Below are 19,975 nucleotides of genomic sequence, written 5' to 3'. Positions count from 1 at the left end.
CCATCCAAGGAAAAGGGTCCAAGGATCCCATACTATGCTCTGTCGCAACGGATAACCAGAGATATAAAAGAGGGTTCGTGCCTGGTTACGAATTCGGAAGGTCTAAAGAGCACCTCATCCGCCCAAGTGCAAACACCTGGTCTCTTATGCCATTTACTTAATAATTTTGAAGAGTTTTGGACGAGAATCATATGAAATGGGAACACAAATCTCCGAGAAGACGTCTATCTAATCATGCATGTCTCGGAGGAATAATAAACACACATAAAAGAAATAAAAGTGTCACCTGAGAAAAACTAGGTTATAAGTGACATGCCTAATGGGTGTCTAAGTTCTGATGAACAAACACATGCACGACACACCAAAAAAGTATAAGGTCTGCGCAATAAAGTAAGAAAACACTGCAAAACATAGAAAAATGACTCGATACCATACAACCCTAAGACTCTAATCTATACCTAGGCCCGAGTCTTTAGATGATCTGATGTTCATCCAAAGAAGCCTACGTATCCCCGCCTCCACGAGAATCAAGGCAACGTAGTTCTTCGCACCTATTCTAAGCTATGATGCCTAAGACATCTAGACCTCTATCCTAGACTCGATCTAAAAGACCGGACTAGTTCTTAAAGCTTCTTGTGTGATTATTTAAATTCCAATGGATTGTAGATTTTAGGACACCCTATATGCCTTAACTAAATGCAGGTTAGCCCTAAGCTAACGCAGGTGGTTCCTATGATCTATGTGTAGCTAGGCTGTACGCCCTAAGGGAAACAATGGGATCACTAGCGTATCCAAGACTTAATCATCAATCGGCGATATGAATCGCCAACTGACTGGACGGAGGCGCTCCTATAACTCTAGGACAAACTCCTAACTCTAACACAAACACAAACAAACCACACAACACATCAAAGACAAACTCAAAACTCTAAAACTCTTTAACTAGGACAAACTCCTAACTCTAGAGGAAGATCTTTTTTTGAAAAGGTTTTGAAGAAGTTTTTGTATTTTTTTGAAGGTTCGAAATGTTTATTTTTAAAGGTTTGGCTGGACCTGGGATGTGGATCCCAAGCTGCACTACGTACCTCGTGGAAGAGGATCAAGCCAACGTAGTTCGGAAAAGAATTTCCTAACTACACTCCTAATGACTCAAGATTTTTGAGATTTTCGGTTTTTAGATGTTTTTGAATTTTCAAGTGCTTTTGAAATATTTTTGATTTTTTTGACATAGGAGGACAGAATCCTATCATCATAAGGGGAGGACAGACTCCTGATATCCCGCAAAGGTTGGACAGCATCCTATGCTTTGCGGGGGAATGAACAGAATAACAACTCTGCAAGGGTTGGACAGCATCCTATACCTTGCAGGAGCGGATAGAAAAAAAACACATGATTTGATGAGAGGTTGGAAAGAATCCTAACCCCTAATGATGATAGGACTGACTCCTGAAACTGAAGGACAGACTCCTATGCTAATGGAAAAGACTTTCAAACGAAAGAACTGACTCCTAGTGCACAACCCTAAGAGGGGAGTGCCAAGTGCCTAGTTTCCTAAAAGAAGAAAAGATAAGAAGGATGCTAGTGAGACTAGGCAAGTCTCCTAAACACAGAGATGGGCTCCATTGCCCTTGCAATGACAAGATGGGTATGACTTTCTATGAGATAAAGCATGTCTCCTAACAAGATAAGACATTTCTGCACGAGACATAGCTTGTCTCCTAATAGGGTAAGACATTCATGTTGGGACATAGCTTGTCCCCGTAAAAGGTACGAGTTGTGAGACTTGGATAAATTTCCTAAAGGGTAAACTCTAGACAAGGCTTGTACTGAACCTAAACGAAATCAAAACAATCAATTCTAACATGATTATTTGACACACAATTCTGAGATGAAAAGCCATAAACATTCCATACGCCAACCAACAGAAAATGATTCTCTATACGAAAACAATGAGATTGTGAAAATTGATATCTTTAACAAGTGAGACAAACCAATGAGACAAACCAAAGATATTGTGAAGATTAATATCTTTAACAAAACCTTAGAATCTTATGTGAATTTCACTATTCAAGACAGAATTTCTCTGGGTAAATCATTACCAAATATGAACAAGAATCCATTTTAGGAAAATAAAATCTGTACATCCTATTCTCTGAATCTCATAAAAGATCGAATGTAAAAAAAAAATCAAATTCAGAATCAAGACTAAATCAAAATGATTCACACTAAAATTAATAGATGAGAGTATTTCATACCATAGCAAACACAAATCATAATAAAAAATAAATAAATCATACCTGGACAATTGATGAAATCCAAATCAAAGTTGTAAAATACCTTGGATCCAATTTAATCTCTTGCTCCTTCGTCTTCTACTTCTTCTTTTCTCTCCTGGGCTAAAGCAGGGAGAACTGGCCTCCCTGTCTGTTCAAGAAACCAGCACAATCCTCAAGCGTATACACATTTTCTACAGAAAGAACCCGTAGCCACTCATCCACACCGATCCTTCCACCGGGAGACTTGGGAAGATCTCTTTCACGATGCCCCGCATGAGGTGAACAACGCTCTTGGTCAAGTGCCTGGTTGCATATTGCCTTAATTCCCCATCAAATGATGATAGGATTTCATTTGTCTCTATCAGTGTCACACGAATATCGTCTTTAACATGAGAATACCGCTCGTGCACATCTCTCATGATAAAATCACTCAGTTCACCACTGAACTCCATGCCAGTTGGGCCACCTCCAATTACAACAGTGTGTAAAAGACGATTCTTTTCTTCTTCTGAAATGCCAGTATTTTCGGAGAACATCAGGTTCAACAGAAATTTCTTTCGTATTTCTTGTGCGTGCACTACTTCACGGAGAAACTGTGCATGCTCCTTTACTCCTTCGAATGTTAAAAGTCAAGGGCTCAGCCCTAGCTGCAATGACCAGCTTATCATAAGCAACTTTAAAGCGATATGGCTCGTGAGGGGATCCAACATTGCTGGTCGTCTCACAATAAACTTCATGCTTGTCAATGTCAATTTCTGAATTCCAGAGTCCCAACACATGTAGAAGCTAGCAGAGGAGTAAAAACCATGTGTTTCCTCTGTGATATGCAAACAACATCGTACAACTTTGTGTCCAATCCTTGAAGAAACCGACAACCAGCCCATCCACTACCCAATACGACGACCCTTGATTTCTCATCTGGCCTTGTTGGTTTCAACCCTGGTAACTTCCTATTTTTAATCTTTGAATCAGAATCATCAACAACCTGCTCGGCCAAAGGGAATTGGTACTGGGGAGATACCCTTATTCCCCTGCTCCAAAAGCACATCTGATCCATGGTTCCTATGGCAGAAAAATCCCTCAAACTGCTGCTTGCTGTAACATTCCTAAATGAAGAGAAATAGCATTCCCTAGCATATAAATCCTTGCAGCAATTCAAGTAATTACTTCCTATTCTTGCTGCTGAATCAGAATTCAATGACTGTCTTAAGCTACTTCTTGCCACCCTTGACCATACCATCTTAAAATAGAAGCTCTGAAGAAACCACAACCCTTTATACACTTTTCTTGAAACACTAGTAGTCTGCTAGAAGTTCTGCGCGGAAAACCTTCAGCTATTATAGCTATAACTCTTATGGTTGGCTGCTTCAGAGCAGCCATGGAGGAGGCAGCCGCACTTCGAAAAGATGCAAAGTTGATGAAAACATCAGCTGTTGGATGTGCGGCACAAGCTGCTTCAATGCTTGAGTGAACTGGTATGGCAATTTCCTCTTGACCAAAAAAATAGTTTCTGAAATCCCTCAGCACCAGGGTTAATAATTCCAGCAACAGAAGGTATTTCCCTCCCACAAAGGAAGTCAAAATCAAGCATGCGTTGGATGGGAAGTTGTTTGTAGTTGTAGAATAATGCTTGTGTGTTGCGAGAAAAGAGTTGACCTGTAGCCATGATGTGCAAAGGCACTCAAAGCAACCTCGAATAGAAGAGCGTAGCTCGAACCTTGTTATGTTGGACTTTGGTGACCTCAAGAAATGTCTGAGGAAGGTTTGGGAATTTCATCTTCAGTAGCTATAGAAGGGCCTCACCTCTCTCCAACAACATCTCCACCTTGTCAACTTCTGATTCTGAATCCCTCGTGAAGGTCCATGAATGTCGCGCTGGCGATTTCCCATTGGCTTGATCAGAAATTTTCTGTTTCCAGGTGAAAATGGCGCACTCCAACTGATCGCAATTTCCAGAATGCCATGCTCATTTTTTAAATCAAGGGAATACAAGATTTCCTCAACAGAACTCGATTCCATGCTTAAGACCCTGTAAAGACGTTCGCCCAAGCTAGCCTTGCCTGACTTTGGGAGGGCATCCCTGATAACGATGGGGATGGGGATTTCCACCAAGATGTGCTGGTTGATAGATTTTGCGGCCTTCAGGATTTGATGCAAGAATTTGCCCCGAAAATTAATTTCTCCCTTTCGATGGTGGAAAGGCCAGAGGTGGGGACTTGTGCAGACGGCAGCCACCATTTCTTGCTCTGTCTTCCACCACCTCTGCTCCTCCCTTCCGCTCTGCTCCGTCCCTCTGCATACCAAAACTCCCTATTCACCATAGAATCTAGGGTCTCAATGAGCATAGAGTCAAGCTTTTGAAGTGCCGGAAGATTCACGTGGATATCTGAACGAGCTTTGGGTGTCATTATCTCTAAGGTCTTGCCATTGGCACCATTTTGCCTGGCAGCAACCAGCTCAACCATGTAATTTGTCGGGGAAAGCAACCGGTCCATTTCTCTTCGCCATTTGCTCTTTATTTCTTCAGGCAATGGCTCCAATTTCCAAAGCTCACCAAAAACAGATGCTGCGAGGTTTGTTATAGCGTTGGATAATGCCAATGCAGTGGTGACGCCCCTGCAGCCTCCCGAAACATCATCACCTAACAAGAGCTTTGAAAACCTTTCTTTCATAGTTTCAACATCTGAATATTGCATGGTGTAAGCAGGTTTCTCAGAAAGCCGCCTTGGACTGTTATACATCTCACACTCATCCGAGCAAAGCTCTTCATGTTTGTTCATCAACAGTTGACAGGAGAATGATCCAAAGGCATCTTTGCTAGAAGAACAGCTGGAATCATCTTCATCCAAGGAGTCAGTGGGGCAACCATTTGCTCTGCTCGTGCTGCTTTCGTTATCGTAAGAATAGCTGTTGAGAATGCAGCTCTCCAAACCACTGTATGTCATGACCCTCTCATGCTGATCAAAGTCGATGCTAAACTCCTTTTCCCGGCGGCAACAAGCTAATCTTCGCATGATCCCTAGTCTTTCAAGCTAAAAATTCCTCAATTTTCGTATTATCCGAATCCGACTATTTGCACTGGAAATCCACAGGAAATGAACTAAAACCTTTATGAATCGGCATTTTCAAGAGAAGAAGATTCAGTTTTTGTTTGAAGCTCTGATTCAGTTTTTCTTTGAAGCAGAGCAGAGAGTATCTTTTTGGAATATGGAAGAAGAATAAACGATGATGGGAGGAAAATGTGAGGGCTGTTGATGAAGATATATGATGGAAAGAAGTAGATGAAGGTGAAGAGGGTTGATTGGAAGGCAGAACAACACCGGCCGGAGTTCCGGCAAAGCCGCCGGAGAAGATAACTTTGGGGATAAAAAAAAAAAAAAAAAAAAAACTAGCTTCTCTTCCTTTTCTTCTTAGAAAATACAGATCGATCTCTTCATCATGGATAATGCTGCTTGTTTGACAGCAAAAAAAAAAACAAATGACCGGAATCCGATCAAAACCTAGCCGGAGAAGATGATCGGCACCTTGGAGTTAGGGTTTCAAAAAAATGATGAAACAACAGATCTGCTGCTTTTGAAATGCTAATCCTCTAAATCAAAGATGAAAATAAAAAGATAAAATACTTCGGAGTTAAAATTGTGAAACTCGGCTTAGGGTTTCAAGCAAAAACTAAAGCTTGATCTAATGGTTTCAAAGGCATGGCTGATGAGAAAGAGCTTATATAGAGAAAGAGGATGTAACTACCGTGCTCGGATGAGTAAATCTAGTAGAAACTTGGCCAAAATCCGGCGAGATCCGCCGGAGAAGAAGAAATTGGGGTTTGAGGATTGGATCGGATTTTTCTCTCATCTCTGTCCCTTTTTTTTAAAAAAAAGCTTAAACTTGTATTTATATGCAAAATGGGAAGTTGATATTGGCACAACCAGTTTGAAGGGCGCGCGGTTCACGCGGATTTTGATAAGGCGTGCGAAGAAATCGTGTCCTTTCTGGAATAAATTCGCCCCCCTCTCAGGATAAACTCACCCCCCTTTCTGATTTACACTATGAACACCTCTTTGGTTCGTTCTCTAGGCAAATACACTCGGATTTCGACGAAATTTTACAGGGACCTAGCTAGGATCCTAAGCTAGCCTAGGGCGAAGTTTGGGACCCTAGTTCAATCATTTGATGGGGTTTTACACAAAATTGAAAGGTTTAGGGCACGGTCAAAATGGGGTGTCTACAGATGCCCCTCTTTGGCAGAGCGTGCTTGTCGCGCGAATGTCAAAGTTGAATAGACAACACATTTTGACTGGCCCAAAATTGATTGGAGAGAAAGAAGAATGAAGGAGATGATTTGGTGAATATTGGATTTTTGAAAGGATCAAACACCTCAGGGATTGTGATATGGAATGGATGCCTCAGGGGTTTGAAAATGGAACGGGTGCCTCAGGGGTCTTGAAATGGAAGGGTTGCCTCAGGGGTCTTCAGATGGAAGAGATGCCTCAGGGGTCTTCATTTGGAAAGGTTGCCTCAGGGGTCTTGAAATGAAAGAGATGCCTCAGGGGTCTTGGTTCTTTTGACGCTCGGGACGAACACTATTCAAGGAAAAATTAGATTTTATGTTCAGGACGAAAAACTCTCAGGAGAAATTGGGTTCCACGCTTGGAGCGAATGCTTTCAGGAAGAAATGGGTTCTACGCTTGGAGCGAATGCTTTCAGGAGACAAAATTGATTTTACGCTTGGAGCGAAATGCTTTTCAAAGAGAAACTTGGGTTCGACGCTTGGAGCAAAAGCTTTCGGGAATAATTCGGTTTCTTCACTCGGGGTGGATGCTTTCAGGGAGAAAATTTGGTATTTTCACTCGGGGTGGATGCTCTCAGGGAGAAAATTTGGTATTTTCACTCGGGGTGGATGCCCTCAGGGAGAAATTTTGGTATTTTCACTCGGGGTGGATGCTCTCAGGGAGAGAATTTGGTATTTTCACTCGGGGTGGATGCTCTCAGGGAGAATTTGGTATTTTCACTCGGGGTGGATGCTCTCAGGGAGAATTTGGTATTTTCACTCGGGGTGGATGCTCTCAGGGAGAATATTTGGTATTTTCACTCGGGGTGGATGCTCTCAGGGAGAATTTGGTCTCTTCACTCGGGGTGGATGCTCTCAGGGAGAATTTGGTTTCTTCACTCGGGGTGGATGCTCTCAGGGAGAATTTGGTTTCTTCACTCGGGGTGGATGCTCTCAGGGAGAATTTGGTTTCTTCACTCAGGGTGGATGCTCTCAGGGAGAATTTGGTAAACAGGAATTGATGGTCCATGGTAATAAACCACGAAGAGCCTCACGAGAAAGATATTGAGGTGGTTGGTAGGTTAGAAAACTAGGAATCAAGGGTCCATAGCCATAAGCTATGAAGAGCCAAGAAGTAATCGAGGGTCCACGGTGACAAGCCGTGAAGAACCACGCAATGAATCTAGGGTCCATGGCAAGAAACCATGAAGAGCCCAGCAGAAAGGAATAAAGGGTCCACGGCAATACTCCGTGAAGAGCCAAGCATTGAATCTGGGGTTCATGGCAATAAGCCACGAAGAGCCCAGCATGCAGAAACAATGACATGTAAAAGATATGAATGGAATGACTATGAATAGTAGATCCATAATATATCTGAAAGGATATATCACAAAGAGCCACTCAGGAAGCAAGGGTCCATGGTATACCTGAATGTAGACCACGAAGAGCCTTGGAAGGACAAGGATATTGCTGAGAATTGATTGATTTTGAATGATGATTTTTTTTTTTAGACTGATCGCCTCTTGCCGAGGAAATTGGGAGTATGAGTTCCTTGCTGAGAATTGGACTCAGATAACTTGCAGGGATTTGGATATTAGCCCTTCTTTGACAGGCGAAAAGCATTCTGCTGAGGTTTGAAGGTTGTGGGAGCAAATTCTAGACTCCATTGGAGAAATTGATTTTCTTTGAAAGTTGACTCTTTTAGAAAGAGGGTTCATTTGAGGAGTTCAGAGATTTGGCTTAAGACGTGCTCGTATCTCTCTTATCTCAACTTGTTATAAACATTGGCACTGATTGCCTTTGTGCGCTTGATATCTTTTATGACGCAAGTCATAAAAGATGCCCCTAGTGTATTATACTTCCATGACAAGAGTCCTAAGGAAAGTAGAACCAGGATAGGTAAGAAAATTTGGGTTTGCATGTGTTTTTTCTTTGGAATCAAAATAGGATGATGGCTAAGCCCGAAAACTTCTCTTTTCATTGACCATTATTTGAGGTTCTTTCCACCACTCACTGCTTGAAACTTGACATCGTCTCCATGTCTGAATAGGATATTTCTTGCTTTTTCTGGTACCTAAACCAAGGTCTATTCTGAGAGTTTTTTTTTTCATTTTGGAAGGTATACACCCATTCTCCCAGTGCCAGACAACTTTGGACCTTGAAAGGGAAATTGATAAGAATGAGGAATAGACTTCCAAGACTCTATCAAAGAAGATGTACTTTATTCAAGGGACTTGACTCATTTTTTATTCACCCTTAGACCTGATGTGTATTTTTAAATGGTAAGGCTAGCCGCTCCCAAAATAATTTTGAAAACCATGTCAAGAGGCACTAATTTCCTCCAACGGGATTTCCGTCATGGTTATTACCCCTTTGGATTGCTCAGTTTCAATGCCCCTAGTTTAGAAAGGTGTCAAAGTAAATCTTACTGACACTACTCGGATTCCAAGATCCTGCCCTGTGTAGTGATTGCTTCTTCATCTCTTCGAGTCTCCTCTGGTGGGAACTCATGATTATTGCATTCCAGGTTTCTGGTCTAACAAACCATTTGCCTCAGCTTTTGCCTGGAATTCTCATACTATTCAAACGTCAAAGTTCTTCATAACCGAGGAAACTCCTTCCATGCTTATTAGCTCACTTTTTGTAAAGTCTTTGCCCCTGACTGGATTGCCACTTCAATTTTTCAATCCAGTAGATCGCTACCCTCATTTTGCATAAGCCGGCTTCTTTAGTTATCGACTTAGCAAATACATGACTTTATCTAGGCCGCCCTTTCGGGTTTTCAACCTAGTGGGTCTTCAGACTCTCATTCCTTTTATTTCTTTCTGTTTTTTGTTTTTCAATTGCCTTGAACCTTTGCTCGTTTCACCAGAAGAACTTTATAGGTAGGCTCGGGTTCAAAAGGGTTGGATATCGGAAGTTCAAACGATTTGGATCGAATCTGGTCTTGCCAGACTACCTACGTACCCCAAAAATGGAGGATCAGATCCGCGTAGTTCGCTTTGGGTTTAACAAAGAATGGTTTAGCTTTTTAGCTTCAAAATTTTGAAAGGGGGATTATTTGGCTTTTATCCCCAAGGATTTGACCGAACCTGAGTTGATCAGGTTGCCTACGTACCCCCGAAGAGGTGGGGATCAGGTCCACGTAGTTCGGGTGCATAAAATGCCCCTGGTTTATAATGTAGCTGAAAGAATTGTTTGGTTTTAAAATGTTGGCTCAAAGGGCTCACAAAAGGATGTTTTTAAACATTGGGATTTTGGCTATAAAGGCTCAAACGTCCAAGGATGGCTTCCTGGTGTTTTGATGTACAAGCTTTTGAATGTTTAAGGTTCAAGACTTTGAATTTTTTTTTTCGAGAGTCTGGCGGTATTTGCAAACAAGACTTCAACCACGGTGCTCCACTTAAACTTGTGCGCTTCTCGAATATCTTGAATGGTCAAGATTATATCGTTCTCGATAGTCTCCAAATGTTGGAGACAATTCTGATATTCAATCTATTTCATAAACTCCATCACTTGGGTCTTTGATTTTTCTAAGGAGTTGTCTAAGGGACACATTCCCTTCTCCTTCTTGTCTTTCTCAGGCTCTTGTTTCTTTTAGATGTGCTCTTTCTTTCTCTTGAATATTTCCTTTCTTTGGATATAAGAACTGTCCCACTCTCTGAATACAATGACTTCAAATCCCACCAAGATTTACAACACAAATGCTCTTCATGGGGATCAAGTCTATAACTTTCTTTTTTTTGAAAGTCATCTCTCAATGTCTTCTCATCAGCTTGACTGGATGTCTGATGCTCATTTCTCGAGCATTTTAGTTTCTGACTTGATGTCTAAAGCGGAAGGAGTCTTGCTTTTCACAACAACAGGGCGTTCACTTGGTTTATCCTTATAGGATCAAGCAAGACTACCTCAAACCCCTAAAAACAGGTTTATCAATTCCTCGCTCTCCTCGGGAGATAAAGTTTTGCCAATCCATCTTTCCCGAGTTTCGGATTTCAATACCACTATCAACAGCTTTGATTTCTTCTTTGAGTGGCTATGCTCGACGCTCTTCCTCTCGTTTGACCATCTTTCAGATCTCGAGGGGAATTTCGTCTGCATTCTCATCCGAGAAGGGTGTCTTTAGTTATTTTAAACATTAGATCTAAGAGTGAATCATAGAATATCGAAGATATGAAATCAACAACTTTATTGAATTGAAAATTGTATGTACAACGGTAACACTCTTTTTCTCTTTCTCTTTTTTCGACGCGCCTCAATGGGCTCTACATTAGACTTGACAAAGGACGGAAACAACAGACTCTGAATGAACACGACTGACAAACGTGACACTTTTTTTTTTAACATTGACACAATAAGACTTACCAACTTTGAGAGAAGAAAGTTGGTGTACATTTAACGAAAGAAAAACCTAACAAAACAAGACACTTCTTCGTCAGTAATGCACTGGCACTGAAAGTTTAAAGGGTGGCACTCCTCTCTCCATAATGTCCATAATTGGGGGTTCAACCCTGGTATAGGTTCTGTTGACCTAGCTGGGTGAAATGAAAGGAAACTGGTTCAACAAATGGGCGAAGTCAATTAGGTCTGACTCCTGTCATGGAAATGACAAACACTAATTTTAGTGTGAGACAATCTCGTTGAATGTTATACACAAGTTGAAACAAGAGATAATACAAACACATCTCTCCCTTGGGTAAGAACCAACAGCATAACAATTGGAAGAAGGATTATGGTAAGATAAACACATGACTCATCAACAATCCCAAAAGATGGCGATCACACTGAAAATGTGTTGGGTAAAAATTGGCAGCATGACGGCCACACAAAGGGACCCCACAAGTCATCTCAAGGGTATATGAATAATCTCTGTAGTATAGAACTCCCAGCAAGGATACTTGCACTCAAATGATGGTGGCAAGATAGGCTCATGAGTGAAAAACAGAATATGGTCATCGGAGGGATGTGAGGGACTGACCATGAACGACGACATTTAGAGATAGGTTGAATTTGCAACCAAAAGATCTAAGGATAGATCGTGACCATAAGAATGATGATTAGAAGCCATCGATCTGATCATAATCTAAAAGAATGAATAGATAAGGATAATTGATTAGATTAGGAATGAAAACCTAACTAAGAGGTAAACCCTAATCTAACAATGAAAAATACGGATCGATTTTAAGACCAATAGATCAAGGAATAGATTATGGATAAAGAACCAATAATCTAATGATAATCCACAGAATGGATAAAATAGAAAGGATTGATTAGATTACGAAGGAGAACCTAACTAAGAGGTAAACCCTAATCTAATAATGCACATATAGGATCAATGATACAAGGTATGAATCAGATCTATGATCAAAGGATCAGAAAAAAGACCATGGTCATAACGATGACAAATAGAAGTCACCGACCAAATCTAAATCTCAAAGAAAATGACTGATTGGATTAGATAGGAAACATTACAAAGGAGTAAGCCCTAATCTAATAATCAATAAATAGGTATATATACATATATACACCCTAACCAGGGGCACCAGCCCTAATTCTAATCTAGTGGAGTCGAGAGAGTCTCGACTCATGACAGACATGTGAGTGTATTAGGACTGCGATGTAGTCACATAAGGTGAGCTACAATAATCTAAAAAATAGGACATGGCTCCTAAATCTAAGCTCCAACATGTGTAAGCAACACATGTTCGTCCTTATATGAATGCAATATATATATAAGCACATGCAGATCCTAATTGGGTTTTACTAAATCAACATATATATCCATGTACATAATATATGTAAAATGAAAGTAGAGCTCCGGACTCAATCAGGTACTATGCATATGATCCATACTTTAAGTATATAACACAAGTACACCGAGTGTTATATACAGTATGCTTCATTGCTCACCGGCTGCTGTAAACACAAGTACACCGAGTGTTTACGACTGCAGCACTGGCGCATAGCTTGGTAATAGATACAACAGCACCATCTGGATAGTGATATCCCATGAGGCACGCATTATATCTATCCCGTGGAGCCAATAATAAGAAAATCAATAAAAGAAAATGAAGAACAAAATGATGTATGCTGTGCAATGTGTGAATCCCTTGTTTTAAACACCTATCTGGTGCCCCTGGATTCTAAGCGATTAAATTCCCATTTATAATGATTTTAGCTCAAAATTCTTCAAAATTAATAACAAATGGCATTTTAACAGAGTTAGGCAATGTTCCCAGAACTCCCCAGCAGAGTCGCCAGCCTGTGGACCCCGATCCGAGAGAGAGGCGGTGGAGGACGAATTCCACACGCTAACTGTCTCTATGGATCATCCACGTGAATGGAGAGCTCTACCAAGGAACTCTCGAAAGAATGTGCCTCTCACAGCATGAGTGGCGATAAAAAGGGAAATACCTCTCGATTCGGGGACTAGCCCAGATTCGAGGCGTACCTTAAACAAAGAAGAGTCGCCATCCAAGGAAAAGGGTCCAAGGATCCCATACTATGCTCTGTCGCAACGGATAACCAGAGATATAAAAGAGGGTTCGTGCCTGGTTACGAATTCGGAAGGTCTAAAGAGCACCTCATCCGCCCAAGTGCAAACACCTGGTCTCTTATGCCATTTACTTAATAATTTTGAAGAGTTTTGGACGAGAATCATATGAAATGGGAACACAAATCTCCGAGAAGACGTCTATCTAATCATGCATGTCTCGGAGGAATAATAAACACACATAAAAGAAATAAAAGTGTCACCTGAGAAAAACTAGGTTATAAGTGACATGCCTAATGGGTGTCTAAGTTCTGATGAACAAACACATGCACGACACACCAAAAAAGTATAAGGTCTGCGCAATAAAGTAAGAAAACACTGCAAAACATAGAAAAATGACTCGATACCATACAACCCTAAGACTCTAATCTATACCTAGGCCCGAGTCTTTAGATGATCTGATGTTCATCCAAAGAAGCCTACGTATCCCCGCCTCCACGAGAATCAAGGCAACGTAGTTCTTCGCACCTATTCTAAGCTATGATGCCTAAGACATCTAGACCTCTATCCTAGACTCGATCTAAAAGACCGGACTAGTTCTTAAAGCTTCTTGTGTGATTATTTAAATTCCAATGGATTGTAGATTTTAGGACACCCTATATGCCTTAACTAAATGCAGGTTAGCCCTAAGCTAACGCAGGTGGTTCCTATGATCTATGTGTAGCTAGGCTGTACGCCCTAAGGGAAACAATGGGATCACTAGCGTATCCAAGACTTAATCATCAATCGGCGATATGAATCGCCAACTGACTGGACGGAGGCGCTCCTATAACTCTAGGACAAACTCCTAACTCTAACACAAACACAAACAAACCACACAACACATCAAAGACAAACTCAAAACTCTAAAACTCTTTAACTAGGACAAACTCCTAACTCTAGAGGAAGATCTTTTTTTGAAAAGGTTTTGAAGAAGTTTTTGTATTTTTTTGAAGGTTCGAAATGTTTATTTTTAAAGGTTTGGCTGGACCTGGGATGTGGATCCCAAGCTGCACTACGTACCTCGTGGAAGAGGATCAAGCCAACGTAGTTCGGAAAAGAATTTCCTAACTACACTCCTAATGACTCAAGATTTTTGAGATTTTCGGTTTTTAGATGTTTTTGAATTTTCAAGTGCTTTTGAAATATTTTTGATTTTTTTGACATAGGAGGACAGAATCCTATCATCATAAGGGGAGGACAGACTCCTGATATCCCGCAAAGGTTGGACAGCATCCTATGCTTTGCGGGGGAATGAACAGAATAACAACTCTGCAAGGGTTGGACAGCATCCTATACCTTGCAGGAGCGGATAGAAAAAAAACACATGATTTGATGAGAGGTTGGAAAGAATCCTAACCCCTAATGATGATAGGACTGACTCCTGAAACTGAAGGACAGACTCCTATGCTAATGGAAAAGACTTTCAAACGAAAGAACTGACTCCTAGTGCACAACCCTAAGAGGGGAGTGCCAAGTGCCTAGTTTCCTAAAAGAAGAAAAGATAAGAAGGATGCTAGTGAGACTAGGCAAGTCTCCTAAACACAGAGATGGGCTCCATTGCCCTTGCAATGACAAGATGGGTATGACTTTCTATGAGATAAAGCATGTCTCCTAACAAGATAAGACATTTCTGCACGAGACATAGCTTGTCTCCTAATAGGGTAAGACATTCATGTTGGGACATAGCTTGTCCCCGTAAAAGGTACGAGTTGTGAGACTTGGATAAATTTCCTAAAGGGTAAACTCTAGACAAGGCTTGTACTGAACCTAAACGAAATCAAAACAATCAATTCTAACATGATTATTTGACACACAATTCTGAGATGAAAAGCCATAAACATTCCATACGCCAACCAACAGAAAATGATTCTCTATACGAAAACAATGAGATTGTGAAAATTGATATCTTTAACAAGTGAGACAAACCAATGAGACAAACCAAAGATATTGTGAAGATTAATATCTTTAACAAAACCTTAGAATCTTATGTGAATTTCACTATTCAAGACAGAATTTCTCTGGGTAAATCATTACCAAATATGAACAAGAATCCATTTTAGGAAAATAAAATCTGTACATCCTATTCTCTGAATCTCATAAAAGATCGAATGTAAAAAAAAAATCAAATTCAGAATCAAGACTAAATCAAAATGATTCACACTAAAATTAATAGATGAGAGTATTTCATACCATAGCAAACACAAATCATAATAAAAAATAAATAAATCATACCTGGACAATTGATGAAATCCAAATCAAAGTTGTAAAATACCTTGGATCCAATTTAATCTCTTGCTCCTTCGTCTTCTACTTCTTCTTTTCTCTCCTGGGCTAAAGCAGGGAGAACTGGCCTCCCTGTCTGTTCAAGAAACCAGCACAATCCTCAAGCGTATACACATTTTCTACAGAAAGAACCCGTAGCCACTCATCCACACCGATCCTTCCACCGGGAGACTTGGGAAGATCTCTTTCACGATGCCCCGCATGAGGTGAACAACGCTCTTGGTCAAGTGCCTGGTTGCATATTGCCTTAATTCCCCATCAAATGATGATAGGATTTCATTTGTCTCTATCAGTGTCACACGAATATCGTCTTTAACATGAGAATACCGCTCGTGCACATCTCTCATGATAAAATCACTCAGTTCACCACTGAACTCCATGCCAGTTGGGCCACCTCCAATTACAACAGTGTGTAAAAGACGATTCTTTTCTTCTTCTGAAATGCCAGTATTTTCGGAGAACATCAGGTTCAACAGAAATTTCTTTCGTATTTCTTGTGCGTGCACTACTTCACGGAGAAACTGTGCATGCTCCTTTACTCCTTCGAATGTTAAAAGTCAAGGGCTCAGCCCTAGCTGCAATGACCAGCTTATCATAAGCAACTTTAAAGCGATATGGCTCGTGAGGGGATCCAACATTGCTGGTCGTCTCACAATAAACTTCATGCTTGTCAATGTCAATTTCTGAATTCCAGAGTCCCAACACATGTAGAAGCTAGCAGAGGAGTAAAAACCATGTGTTTCCTCTGTGATATGCAAACAACATCGTACAACTTTGTGTCCAATCCTTGAAGAAACCGACAACCAGCCCATCCACTACCCAATACGACGACCCTTGATTTCTCATCTGGCCTTGTTGGTTTCAACCCTGGTAACTTCCTATTTTTAATCTTTGAATCAGAATCATCAACAACCTGCTCGGCCAAAGGGAATTGGTACTGGGGAGATACCCTTATTCCCCTGCTCCAAAAGCACATCTGATCCATGGTTCCTATGGCAGAAAAATCCCTCAAACTGCTGCTTGCTGTAACATTCCTAAATGAAGAGAAATAGCATTCCCTAGCATATAAATCCTTGCAGCAATTCAAGTAATTACTTCCTATTCTTGCTGCTGAATCAGAATTCAATGACTGTCTTAAGCTACTTCTTGCCACCCTTGACCATACCATCTTAAAATAGAAGCTCTGAAGAAACCACAACCCTTTATACACTTTTCTTGAAACACTAGTAGTCTGCTAGAAGTTCTGCGCGGAAAACCTTCAGCTATTATAGCTATAACTCTTATGGTTGGCTGCTTCAGAGCAGCCATGGAGGAGGCAGCCGCACTTCGAAAAGATGCAAAGTTGATGAAAACATCAGCTGTTGGATGTGCGGCACAAGCTGCTTCAATGCTTGAGTGAACTGGTATGGCAATTTCCTCTTGACCAAAAAAATAGTTTCTGAAATCCCTCAGCACCAGGGTTAATAATTCCAGCAACAGAAGGTATTTCCCTCCCACAAAGGAAGTCAAAATCAAGCATGCGTTGGATGGGAAGTTGTTTGTAGTTGTAGAATAATGCTTGTGTGTTGCGAGAAAAGAGTTGACCTGTAGCCATGATGTGCAAAGGCACTCAAAGCAACCTCGAATAGAAGAGCGTAGCTCGAACCTTGTTATGTTGGACTTTGGTGACCTCAAGAAATGTCTGAGGAAGGTTTGGGAATTTCATCTTCAGTAGCTATAGAAGGGCCTCACCTCTCTCCAACAACATCTCCACCTTGTCAACTTCTGATTCTGAATCCCTCGTGAAGGTCCATGAATGTCGCGCTGGCGATTTCCCATTGGCTTGATCAGAAATTTTCTGTTTCCAGGTGAAAATGGCGCACTCCAACTGATCGCAATTTCCAGAATGCCATGCTCATTTTTTAAATCAAGGGAATACAAGATTTCCTCAACAGAACTCGATTCCATGCTTAAGACCCTGTAAAGACGTTCGCCCAAGCTAGCCTTGCCTGACTTTGGGAGGGCATCCCTGATAACGATGGGGATGGGGATTTCCACCAAGATGTGCTGGTTGATAGATTTTGCGGCCTTCAGGATTTGATGCAAGAATTTGCCCCGAAAATTAATTTCTCCCTTTCGATGGTGGAAAGGCCAGAGGTGGGGACTTGTGCAGACGGCAGCCACCATTTCTTGCTCTGTCTTCCACCACCTCTGCTCCTCCCTTCCGCTCTGCTCCGTCCCTCTGCATACCAAAACTCCCTATTCACCATAGAATCTAGGGTCTCAATGAGCATAGAGTCAAGCTTTTGAAGTGCCGGAAGATTCACGTGGATATCTGAACGAGCTTTGGGTGTCATTATCTCTAAGGTCTTGCCATTGGCACCATTTTGCCTGGCAGCAACCAGCTCAACCATGTAATTTGTCGGGGAAAGCAACCGGTCCATTTCTCTTCGCCATTTGCTCTTTATTTCTTCAGGCAATGGCTCCAATTTCCAAAGCTCACCAAAAACAGATGCTGCGAGGTTTGTTATAGCGTTGGATAATGCCAATGCAGTGGTGACGCCCCTGCAGCCTCCCGAAACATCATCACCTAACAAGAGCTTTGAAAACCTTTCTTTCATAGTTTCAACATCTGAATATTGCATGGTGTAAGCAGGTTTCTCAGAAAGCCGCCTTGGACTGTTATACATCTCACACTCATCCGAGCAAAGCTCTTCATGTTTGTTCATCAACAGTTGACAGGAGAATGATCCAAAGGCATCTTTGCTAGAAGAACAGCTGGAATCATCTTCATCCAAGGAGTCAGTGGGGCAACCATTTGCTCTGCTCGTGCTGCTTTCGTTATCGTAAGAATAGCTGTTGAGAATGCAGCTCTCCAAACCACTGTATGTCATGACCCTCTCATGCTGATCAAAGTCGATGCTAAACTCCTTTTCCCGGCGGCAACAAGCTAATCTTCGCATGATCCCTAGTCTTTCAAGCTAAAAATTCCTCAATTTTCGTATTATCCGAATCCGACTATTTGCACTGGAAATCCACAGGAAATGAACTAAAACCTTTATGAATCGGCATTTTCAAGAGAAGAAGATTCAGTTTTTGTTTGAAGCTCTGATTCAGTTTTTCTTTGAAGCAGAGCAGAGAGTATCTTTTTGGAATATGGAAGAAGAATAAACGATGATGGGAGGAAAATGTGAGGGCTGTTGATGAAGATATATGATGGAAAGAAGTAGATGAAGGTGAAGAGGGTTGATTGGAAGGCAGAACAACACCGGCCGGAGTTCCGGCAAAGCCGCCGGAGAAGATAACTTTGGGGATAAAAAAAAAAAAAAAAAAAAAACTAGCTTCTCTTCCTTTTCTTCTTAGAAAATACAGATCGATCTCTTCATCATGGATAATGCTGCTTGTTTGACAGCAAAAAAAAAAACAAATGACCGGAATCCGATCAAAACCTAGCCGGAGAAGATGATCGGCACCTTGGAGTTAGGGTTTCAAAAAAATGATGAAACAACAGATCTGCTGCTTTTGAAATGCTAATCCTCTAAATCAAAGATGAAAATAAAAAGATAAAATACTTCGGAGTTAAAATTGTGAAACTCGGCTTAGGGTTTCAAGCAAAAACTAAAGCTTGATCTAATGGTTTCAAAGGCATGGCTGATGAGAAAGAGCTTATATAGAGAAAGAGGATGTAACTACCGTGCTCGGATGAGTAAATCTAGTAGAAACTTGGCCAAAATCCGGCGAGATCCGCCGGAGAAGAAGAAATTGGGGTTTGAGGATTGGATCGGATTTTTCTCTCATCTCTGTCCCTTTTTTTTAAAAAAAAGCTTAAACTTGTATTTATATGCAAAATGGGAAGTTGATATTGGCACAACCAGTTTGAAGGGCGCGCGGTTCACGCGGATTTTGATAAGGCGTGCGAAGAAATCGTGTCCTTTCTGGAATAAATTCGCCCCCCTCTCAGGATAAACTCACCCCCCTTTCTGATTTACACTATGAACACCTCTTTGGTTCGTTCTCTAGGCAAATACACTCGGATTTCGACGAAATTTTACAGGGACCTAGCTAGGATCCTAAGCTAGCCTAGGGCGAAGTTTGGGACCCTAGTTCAATCATTTGATGGGGTTTTACACAAAATTGAAAGGTTTAGGGCACGGTCAAAATGGGGTGTCTACAGCGTTCCTCAACTTACTACAATGAGGTCGCTCCCTACTTAAGCCTTCCTCTTCTATGATATGATATATGTGAAAGGGAAAAATTAGAAGAAACCTTTGGATGCGACCGTTAGCAAAACCCTAATTTCACTCATCTTTTTTGTCATGAAGACAAAGTTATAGTTAGGAACTATAGAACTAGTCTATCTATTTTATTTGAAGTTGAAAAGAAACAAATAAAAATAATAATAAGAAATGAGCAGTGATCAATCGACCCCCTAATATCTTAAATCAACCCCATATCTCTCTCCGTCACGTTATAAATGCACTTTGGTAACGTGCAACCAATGGGGGCACACTTTCAGCTGATTTTTGCAAGGGTGCCCTTGAGTTTAGCATACCTCTACAAAAAAAAAGAAAAAGAAAGTCGAAATATCCATGATGCATGAGTTTTTAGTGGAATTTTTTGAAAAACCACATAAACAAA

General features: G+C 41.1%; 1 long non-coding RNA gene and 4 pseudogenes across 2 annotated transcripts in view; all 5 read right to left on the bottom strand.

Annotated features, from left to right (window-relative positions):
• LOC143862289 (uncharacterized) overlaps window positions 1-19,975 on the bottom strand; it is a 45,278-nt gene that overhangs the window by 7,547 nt on the left and 17,756 nt on the right. The window lies entirely within an intron of this gene.
• On the bottom strand, window positions 2,207-3,526 carry LOC143862043 (internal alternative NAD(P)H-ubiquinone oxidoreductase A1, mitochondrial pseudogene; annotated as a pseudogene).
• Window positions 3,619-6,121, bottom strand: LOC143862041 (rop guanine nucleotide exchange factor 14 pseudogene; annotated as a pseudogene).
• On the bottom strand, window positions 15,217-16,536 carry LOC143862018 (internal alternative NAD(P)H-ubiquinone oxidoreductase A1, mitochondrial pseudogene; annotated as a pseudogene).
• LOC143862017 (rop guanine nucleotide exchange factor 14 pseudogene) lies at window positions 16,628-19,131 on the bottom strand (annotated as a pseudogene). Its single transcript, XR_013240127.1, has 2 exons — window positions 18,394-19,131; window positions 16,628-18,318 (listed from the first exon to the last, which is right to left on the bottom strand). The product of XR_013240127.1 is annotated as a rop guanine nucleotide exchange factor 14 pseudogene (transcript).

The sequence above is a fragment of the Tasmannia lanceolata genome, unplaced genomic scaffold (assembly GCF_043159265.1).
Source record: "Tasmannia lanceolata isolate RefF3 unplaced genomic scaffold, GAP_Taslan_0.1 ptg000037l, whole genome shotgun sequence".
NCBI classification, from domain to species: domain Eukaryota; kingdom Viridiplantae; phylum Streptophyta; class Magnoliopsida; order Canellales; family Winteraceae; genus Tasmannia; species Tasmannia lanceolata.
This window is presented reverse-complemented; position numbering and strand designations above follow the sequence as displayed.